The sequence below is a fragment of the Oncorhynchus clarkii genome, chromosome 23, assembly GCF_045791955.1.
Source record: "Oncorhynchus clarkii lewisi isolate Uvic-CL-2024 chromosome 23, UVic_Ocla_1.0, whole genome shotgun sequence".
In the NCBI taxonomy this organism is placed as follows: Eukaryota; Metazoa; Chordata; class Actinopteri; order Salmoniformes; family Salmonidae; genus Oncorhynchus; species Oncorhynchus clarkii.
Window position 1 is genome coordinate 15,954,614 of NC_092169.1, and position 10,518 is coordinate 15,965,131.

Below are 10,518 nucleotides of genomic sequence, written 5' to 3' on the forward strand. Positions count from 1 at the left end.
CTTGTAGTTTGCCAAAAGGTACCTAAAGACTCTCAGAACACGAGAAATAAGATTCTCTGGTCTGATGAAACCAAGATTGAACTCTTTGGCCTGAATGCCAACCGTCACATCTGGAAGAAACCTGGCACCATCCCTACGGTGAAGCATGGTGGTGTCATGAGTCCGGGACTGGGAGACTAGTCAGGATCGAGGAAAAGATGAACGGAGCAAAGTACAGAGAGATCATTGATAAAAATCTGCTCCAGAGTGCTCAGGACCTCAGACTGGGGTGAAGGTTCATCTTCCAACAGGACAAAGACACAGCCAAGATAGCTGTGCAGCTACACTCCCTATCCATCCTGACAGAGCTTGAGAGGATCTTCAGAGAAGAAATGGGAGAAACTCCCCAAATGCAGATGTTCCATGTAGCATCATACCCAAGAAAACTTGAGCCTGTAATCGCTGCGCAAGGTGCTTCAACAAAGTGTTGAGTAAATGGTCTGAGTACTTATGTAAATGTTATTATTTTTTCAATATTTTTTAAAAATAAATTAGCAAACATTTCTAAAAATCTGTTTTTGCTTTGTCATTATGGGTTATTGTGTGCATATTGATACGATTAATTTAAAAATATATATGAATAAGGCTGTAACGTAACAAAATGTGGAAAAAGTCAAGGGGTCTGAATACTTTCCGATTGCACTGTACATGTTAAATACACAGACTTTCCGTTCCTCTCTGATATAATCCTAGTTGACCCTGACACTCGTCTCCCTGGACAGAGGTTAAGCGTGTGGATAGGGTCTTAAGGGAGGTGAGAGACTTTATAATTCTTATGACAGTATGTGTGGGAACATGGAATAATCTTAGACATAAAGCCTCATGTACTGAACAATACCATACAGGGACCAGAGAGTGCAGACTGTCGTCTAGATCTTTCTTTCTCTCTCTACTCAGTATTATTTTACTCTTTGCTTATGCTATTTGTTTCACTCTGTCTCCATTTCTCAATCAATGTCTGTCTCTCTGTAAGCTTTCTGTCTCTTGATCCCTTCTCAACTCAGTCCTCTCTCCTCCATTTTCCACTGTCTGTTTAATTTACCCTGCATGTTTTGGAGATGTTTCTGATTGATTGCCAGTACACCACATCTGAAGGCCCAGCTACTAGCTTGACTGCATGAAATAGCTGAGGTTCTACTGACTTCAGAGGGGCTGACAGTCAGAAACATATCTCGGGGCACTCTTGAGTCTCAGAAGCAATACACAGGGAAGTGGACTCATCTGAACAGGACATTCAGTGGGACGAGCCTTGATGGCAGCAGAATGTTTGATATTGAGTTCTGTTAGAAGCCAGTGCCAGACATTCGTTGTATTATGTAGCATTAGCACCGGTAATACCCCTAAGATGCTAGCCCCCCTTTAGTGAGACACTTCACAGAGAAGCCCATTCGTTTCCATGTCACACGAAGTACAAAGAGAAAAGTGTGGGACTAAAGGATGAGCAGCTGTGTCAGTTATCCAGGGGATGCTATTTAAAGAGGCGTATTTCTGAGAAGAAAAACAGACCTGAAAGGCCTTGTATTTGCATTATCTTGCATAATTGAATCTGAGTAATTCAAAAGGAAATTCATACTAATCCTCCCCTCTGCCTGTTGTCCTGTGAAGCTGCGCTGCCTGGGGGAGAGGAGACAACCACACATGGGGAGGCCAATGGAAGTTTCTTTCCATCTTAACTAGCAGGGGGTGGACAACTTTCCTCCAACCTTCCTCCTGGAGAGCTACTGGCGTGCAGGATCTTCCTCCAACCCTGCTCTAACACACCTTATTTTGTGCGGTGCTGGAGCAAAAGCCTTCATACCCAGAGGCTTTCCAGTGCAGGGTCAGCCACCCTCTGGGTGGTAGCTAGTACTGTATTTGGTATGGAGGTCATGTAGGGGGACGAAGACATCCATCAGAGTGAGATCCTTAATGTTGCCCATTGTGGAGCTATACTTCCTGCCCTTAATGCATTAAAGTATAGATGGAAGTGAATATACTGATATTTGACAGCGTACATTAACCTTAAAGAATATGATGTGAATTTATTTGGCATAAAAGGGATCTTGTAGCACAGGTCAACAATAAACTATTGTGCTCCTGGAGTCATATGAGACTTAAAACTTTGCTCGGAAATCCAAAAACAATGCGTGCCTCTCCGTTTTTTGCTAAGCTCTTGGTTTTATTAAGAATGCTCGGTAGAGTATGGAAAGTTCACTTAGATGTTCTTCATTCTGTCTAGTCCAATTTAACAACCCCTTCAGGTACAACTACACCTGAACCACAAATAAGTATCTCACATGGAACAAATTAACCATCAAGCAGAGCAGATATCTCTGCTTCTCTCCTGTCATGTCTATCTATTCCCCCTTCACCCCTGCTCACATATTCAATTCCTCTCATTCTCTCCATCTCGGACACATACAGAATGTAGATGGGCAAATAGAAATGGGAACAAAGAATTGCTTATTGATCTGTTTTATTCATTGGAATGTCGTGGAGAACGTTACTCAAGGTGTGATGCAAACAATTACATTGTTTGTGTTCGCGTGTGTTTATGCAGAACAACTCATTTGGCCTTGTGTGCGTGGTTGTGTTTGTATACAGCTGCCTGGTCCCCTGAGTGTGTAGTCAGCTGGGGATGACAGAGTGTGCTTAACACTGGGCATTCAGATTCAGATTTTATTCCTATTAATGAAGCTCTCTCTCTCTCTATGTTTACTTACCTTCATCATTGTAGCGCCGGCCCAGCCTGGACCACATGGTCCTGGGACTCTACAGCCCTCCTGGGTGGATGTGGCGTCTACTTTTAGGCCTGCTGCGCTGTGAGGGCATCACAACAGTAACTGTGCGCTAGTCGTCCTGGGCTGTTTTTGTGACGATTTCATTGGCCAATGGATGGTGATGTGAGCCCTGTTCTGCTTCAGCAGGATGAGAGCGGTGTGGACCTCCGACTTGAGCTGATTCAGACTCGAGTTAACACTGTGGGTTTATTCATAACCCTTCAGAGATACATTTTATTGTAAGACCTGCTTTGATCCAAGATGGAAATATACAGAGCAGGGTTCTATTTCAAATATTTTTTTTTCGATATCTCACGTGGGGGTTCGCTAGGACTGCCTCCTCTCTCGGAAGTACCTATCAAAAGCGTCTGTTGGAGACAGGAACCACTCTCCCACCCTCTGGTTATTCTCGCTTCTCTTCCTCACAAAGAGTCACTACTCTAGCTCTCCTCATATCGACTAGATACCTGTTTGTCTGCTTAATCTAATAGTGAAGGATATCGCTGTCGAGCGTAGGTCTTCAGAGCTTGTCAAGAGGTTGAGTACTAACCGGAAGGCTTTTGTTTTCGAGTATAAATTCCTTTCCTACTTCTCAGTCTCCATTGGTAGCTAGCGTCACTGCTAGCTATTGAGACCTAGTTGGCCTGCAAAACTTTTTTACATTTGAGTCATTGAGCAGATGCTCTTATCCAGAGCAACTTACAGTTAGTGCATTCATCTTAAGATCGCTAGGTAGTACAACCTAGCTCTGCCAACAGAGAGTTGCAGTAGACCAGATTAGGACCTCTGACGCTTCCTGTGTGAGGTAGGGTTGTACACTACGGAGGTTGTAGAGCATGAACCTTCAGGAGCGAGTTACTGCTTTGATGTTTGCAGAGAATGACAAGATGTTGTCCAGGGTCACGCCAAGGTTCTTTGCATTCTGGGAGGGTGACACTGGAGTTGTCAATCAGGATGGAGAGCTCTGAGCGGGCAGGCCTTCCCCGGGAAGAAGAGTAATGCCATCTTGTTGAGCTTGAGGTGGTGGGAGAAAATCCAAGCTGAGATATCTGCCAGGCACGCAGAGATGCATGTCACCACCTGGGTGTCACAAGGGGGGGGGGGGGGAGTAGTTGAGTGTCATTCGGATAGTAATGATAGGAGAGACCATGTGAGGATATGATGGAGCCGAGTGACTTGGTATATAGAGAGAAGAGGAGAGAGCCAAGATCCAAGCCCTGGGGGACACCAGTAGTGAGAGTACATGGTGCAGACACAGATCCTCTACACATCACCTGGTAGGAAAGACCTGCCAGGTAGGATGCCTGAGACGCCCAGCCTGAGACGCCCAGCCCTGAGAGGGTAGAAAGGAGGATGTGATGGTTCACGGTGTTGAAGGCAGTGGATAGATGTAGGAGGATGAGAACAGAGGAGAGAGAGTCAGCTTTGGCAGTGCAGAGAGCCTCCGTGACATAGAGAAGAGAGCAGTCTTGGCTGCGTGACCCGTCTTGAAGTCTGACTGGTTAGGGTCAAGAAGATCGTTCTGAGAGAGTTAACGAGAGAGTTGATCAGAGACAGCACACACAAGTGTTTTGGAAAGAAAAGGATACAGGTCTATAGTTTTTGACGTCAGATGAGTCAAGTGTTGGTTTCTTGACGAGGAAAGTGACTCCGGCCATGTTGAAGTCAGAGGGGACACAGCGAGTGGTCAGAGAGGAGTTAATGATGGAAGTGAGGAATGGGAAAATGTCTCCAGAGATGGTCTGGAGAAGGGAGGAGGGGATGGAACCGAGCGGGTAGGTTGACAGTCGGCTAGACCTCACTAGTCGCAAGATTTCATCTGGAGAGAGGGGAGAAAGAGGTCAAGGCGCAGGGTAGTTATTTGTGAGTGGGACAAGTGGCCTCACTCGAAGAACTCGACTGCCGCTTACACGGCTGTCACTGAGAAACCTCTGCTAGGCATATTGCCTGCACTAACTGTACTAATTGCTGATTTCCTAGGAGAGAAGAAACCACTCCCCCTCCAATTAAGCCACTGATTACCAAAACAAGTCGCAGATTGCCCTGCCCCTTAACCTTGTATGATGTGTCAGCAATCATCTGCAAGTTATGAGCAGTCAGCAGTTCACACACCATGTACTGGGAAGACAGGCAGCACTTAAAGAAGATGGGCCCCAGCTAGCAAAAATGCAATACTAGACAACAGATAAAGACAAAAATTATACTTATCACTTCTGGAGATATCAGGGGTCTCCTAGCTACAGAATGAAGTAACTCACTACCATACCCTATCTGCAATATGGTAGAATTGTTAGCTCCCTTCTCTAGTCTAGCTAACCTACACAAAAGTATGTGGACACCTGCTTGTCAAACATCTCATTCCAAAATCATGTGCATTAATATGGAGTTGGTCCCCCCTTTGCTGCTACAACAGCTTTCACTCTTCTAGGAAGGCTTTCCACTAGATGTTGGAACATTGCTGCGGGGACTTGCTTCCATTCAGCCACAAGAGCATTAGTGAGGTTGGGCACTGATGTTGGGCGATTAGGCCTGGCTCGCAGTCTGCATTCCACTTCACAATAACAGCACTTACAGTTGATCAGGGCAGCTCTAACAGGGCAGAAATTTGATGAACTTACTTGTTGGAAAGGTGGCATCCCATGATGGTGCCACGTTAAATGTCACTGAGCTCTTCAGTATGGGCCATTCTACTGTCAATGTTTGTCTATGGAGATTTCATGCCTGTGTGCTCAATATTATACACCTGTCAGCCACGAGTGTGGCAAAATAGCTGAATTCACTAATTTGAAGGGGTGTCCACATACTGTACTTTCACCTATTGTGTTAACTAGACAGACCATCTCTTCCTTCACAGCACTGTTTGTCACGGGAGCACTCTTTCTGAAAGCTAACTCAGTCATTCGGTTTCTTTAAGCCAGCACTGGGCTAGCCATGGCATACTTTCACCAAGAGGTAGCTTCTAGCTAGTGAGCTAATGCCCCACTAGCCTCACTGCTATCGGGTTATATAGTGCTCAATACTGTTACAGTAGATGTTAGCCACAAGGCTCCTAACTATATATTTTGGTAAGCCATTTACACAAGCTAATATTTGACATTGAGTGGCCGTCTTCTGTAGGGGTTCAGCGCCCTTCAAGGGACCTATACGATGGGAAGAGACTGCAGTCCCATTCAGCTCCGCTAAAGGAACTGCTCCCTGCAGTACTAGCTTGCCTCAGGGAAGCTAAGAAGTCAACATGTCAGCCCTCCCTCTGGTCTCAGCAACACATGAAGCAGGATGGCAATCTGCCTTTCACCATCCACTGTGGCCCTGTTTTCCCCATGCCTATGGCCTTTTGCCTCTGACTGATATGGCGAGAGCTATCACAGTAAAGCCAGTTAGGGTATGTGCTGCTCCAGTTTTCTCGCCAGAGGGCATTGCTACTCTGTACAAGGTAAGGGGACCTTAACCATTTCGCTCCCCCATTTCATGGGATGACAGGTTTCCAGCGTTCACTGTCAAAGCCCCTCAGCCCAGGATTCTGAGGGGTGCTTTTTCCTCTACTTGGCAAAGACGGCTTGACTTCTCCATTGAGCTAGTGATCAGTTAGTGTAGTAATTTATTCCTTTCGTTCTGTAGAAGGACTGAGAAGCGTAGTTCTGGTGACTTTTTAATGAGAGGACAGTCCAAAATTCATTTTAAAAATGTTGCTGACACCATTTCAAATAGAATTTCCACGTCCTGATATGAGCCAGTAACATATTGGTAAAATTATTTGTTTAAATTATGCATGTAGCCTATGCATGGTTCATATTATCAAGTATGCTATTGGCAATAAACATTATGACCTGTAGCCCAACTGAAGCAGCATAATGGCTCTAGAAAAATTATAGGCTGAAGTATGGGGTGGCCTATCTGCATTTATCCTATTGGGCTAATCATTAGCTAGAACCCAAATGGGATATTTTAACTAGTTAACATCCTATTGATGAATTATATGTCCCAAAAACACAGTGAATATAACATAGCTTGGGGTAAACCGCCAAATGGGGTAACACACCCTTTTCCTCTATTTCATGCCACAATTTTCCCTGGTTGCCACTACTCTTGCTCAACAAAAAATGTAATCTGTCTGTCCAATAAGGTCTTTATGGTAGAGTGGCCAGACGGTAGCCACCCCTCAGTAAAAGGCACATGACAGCCCACTTGGAGTTTGCCAAAAGGTACCTAAAGGACTGCTAGACCATGAGAAACAAGATTATCTGGGATGATGAATCCAAGATTGAATTCTTTGGCCTGAATGCCAAGTGTCACCTCTGGAGGAAACCTGGCAGCATCTTTACAATGAAGCATGGTGGTGGCATCATCATGCTGTGGGGATGTTTTTCAGGGGCAGGGACTGGGAGACTAGTCAGGATCGAGGTACAGAGAGTCCTTGATAAAAACCTGCTCCAGAGCGCTCAGGACCTCAGACTTGGGGCGAAGGTTCCCCGTCCAACAGGACAACAACCCTAAGCACACAGCCAAGAGAACGCAGCCAAGAGAACGCAAATCTCTGAATGTCCTTGAGGGGCCCAGCCAGAGCCTGGACTTGCACCCAATCGAACATCTCTGGAGAGACCTGAAATTATTTTAGAATAAGGCTGTAATGTAACAAAATGTAGAGAGGGTCAAGAGCAATATAGGGTCCTAACTAACTCAATCACTCGTCACAAAAAAAGACTTTTCACTGCAGCGCATAGTGGTGTAGAGTAGGCCTAGGCTATAGGCTTATCAGTGGACATTTCTTGTTGGCCTTTTATAAACACATTTCATGCAAATCTACTACACTTTGTATGAATTAGCAGCATCTGGACAGCTGACACTGACTGTCAGATCAATAAAAACGATGTTCTCTAATCCAAATAATCTGCCCACGAAAAAGGGAGATACAAATAGCCAATAATGTGACGTCCATCTAACCTGGAGGAAGAACTCATTGTTCAAAAACAAACAAAAGTGGCACTGACCCAATGATAAAGACAGTGAACATGCACACTCACCGGGGTTATGGCCGATGTTCTCCGACGGTGCCAATAAGATAGGCTACTGTTCGCTCAATTAAGTTGAGCATTTTGATAACTAATAGACAGATTTGAGTCTTTTCAGTGTCATCTGTTTACAGCAATAGCCATTTGCTTTCCAATCATTTTTTTCGCAATTGTATTTTAAAATATTGCAATATGCCTGGCTGGGTCTCTGATTTTCTCTGACAGTTGCAACTCAACAATCACCAATTTGGCTACCCAAATTGAGGGCCTTTCCGACTATAGTAAGTGAGATTTAGAACAATCCACATTTTAACAAATAAAAGAAGCCTAATGATCCTCTGTAGCCAAATGATGTTTTCTGGTGTAGAAGTCTATTTGGAATGATTTGATGTATTTATGTATAGATTGGAATAATCTAATTAGGGCATATCATTCGGGCTATTAAATTCAATTTACTTAAAGGGAAAGCTTCCTCTAGCCTTATGGACATGCCACCTGTGCCTTTTAATGTGGCATGAACACAACCAGTCATGATGTTTTCATATGGTTGTCAAACAATCACTTCACAAAGGCACCCCACGTCCACAAATCATTTCAGCACCCAAACCCCAACAGTGTACTGTGCACCTGCAATTTGATGCACGGAAAGAGACATCTGTTAGAAAACACCTACGTGAATTCTAATGACATTCTGCGATTGTCATTAGGCCTACGGTACACTTAAAGACTGAATTGAATCCACTGTTGTGTACGTGTTCTCGTTGAACCACAACTCAATTTGAAGCGTATAGCACCAGGTTTCCAGTAAATGTTTAAATTTTTCATGCGGCTGACATGCAGTAATAGTGGTGTAATAGCCTAGTCATAGGTTGCAACTCCGTCACTCGGTCGCGTCATGCCATTGTTATGAATGTTCTCTAGCTGCCGTTCTCAAGTCTGTTGGCTGCGCCATAGTGGTGCCCTAATGTGGTGATAAGCCCAGTCACCCAGGCACATTTTTATAGTGCCTGGAAATACTATGACATTGCTAAAGTAGTCAACTATTTAAAACACCAGATCATGACCTCCTTACTTTCACCCCTGATTGTAGGAGAGCAATATAAAGCATCTAACTATTTTCTTTACGTTCATCCTGTTTACTATCCCAACCACATCATCCTGAGTTTCTGTAAAATAGTGGCCTGCTGTTAACCAAATGAGGAATCATTGAATGGAGCCAGTGAAGAAGACCAAAGAGCTGTATGATGGAAAGCCTCCTCTCTCTGTTTCCATGGCGGTGTCGAATCGCAGATTGAAATGTAAAACCCTGTGTGATGTAAGCTGGTTGCTCTGTACTATGTACATTATGTATGCCTTCATCTCTCTCTCTCTCTCTCTCTCTCTCTCTCTCTCTCTCTCTCTCTCTCTCTCTCATAAGGGAAATCAAGTCTGACATTTCTAAGTGGAAATTACAAACTTTAGAAGACTTTTTAAACCTTTTTACATTTATCCTGCGACAGGGTGATCAAATTAAGATCCTACATCTGTATCTCTGCCTCTCTCTCCCTTTCCTCCTCTCTCTCATCTTTTTCTCCATCTCTCTCCCTCTGTAACGGGATTCTTCCGTCGAAGGAGAGGAGGACCAAAATGCAGCGTGGTTGAAATTCATGTTTGTTTTTAACAAGAAAACTATACATGTATAAACTACAAAAACAACAAACGTGTAAACCCGAAACAGTCCCGTGTGGCACAAACACTGACACAGGAGACAATCACTCACAAAACCCAACACCAAACAGGCTACCTAAATATGGTTCCCAATCAGAGACAATGACTAACACCTGCCTCTGATTGAGAACCATATCAGGCCCAAACACAGAAACAGACAAACAAGACATCCAACATAGAATGCCCACTCAGATCACACCCTGACCAAACAAAACATAGAAACATACAAAGCAAACTATGGTCAGGGTGTGACACCCTCTTTCTCTCTCTCTCTCCATCTCTCTTCTTTTTTTTTTTTTTTTTTTTTTTTTTTTTGAATTTTTACCCCTTTTTCTCCCCAATTTCGTAGTATCCAATTGTTGTAGTAGCTACTATCTTGTCTCATCGCTACAACTCCCGTACGGGCTCGGGAGAGACGAAGGTTGAAAGTCATGCGTCCTCCGATACACAACCAACCAAGCCGCTGCTTCTTTAACACAGCGCACATCCAACCCGGAAGTCAGCCGCACCAATGCAGACCCTTTGAAATATGCATTGTGCTTACAAAATCCAAAATGTCCAGTCTCCAGTAAACTGGGGTTTGAGTGAAAATCCACTCTGATTTGCTCTGTGTGTTGTGTTTGTGTCTGTGTGTGTTGGTTTTAGACGCCAATTCCAAGGCTGCTTGGTTAACATTGTGATGTAGAAGGATCAGTCACTTCTGTGTGTTTGTTGCACTTCTATGGTGAATGTGTCATTTTGGCTGGATCAGTTAGGGCCTCCTCTTGTTCGGTGGGATGCCTTGGGTTTTCCCTAGGTAAAGCTACTGTTTACAGCTATGATTTTTGGGGGGCATAGTAGTTGTCCGTACTTTGGAATGTGAAGTATGAAGGATTGGCCATGACACACATCTGTACCATAAAACCACTGGAAGCAAGTTTGCTAGTCTTGCAAAGTAAACATACAGAAATCAAGGATCGCAACCAATCCTCATGTACTATAGGGGGAGTAGGTAGCCTAGCAGC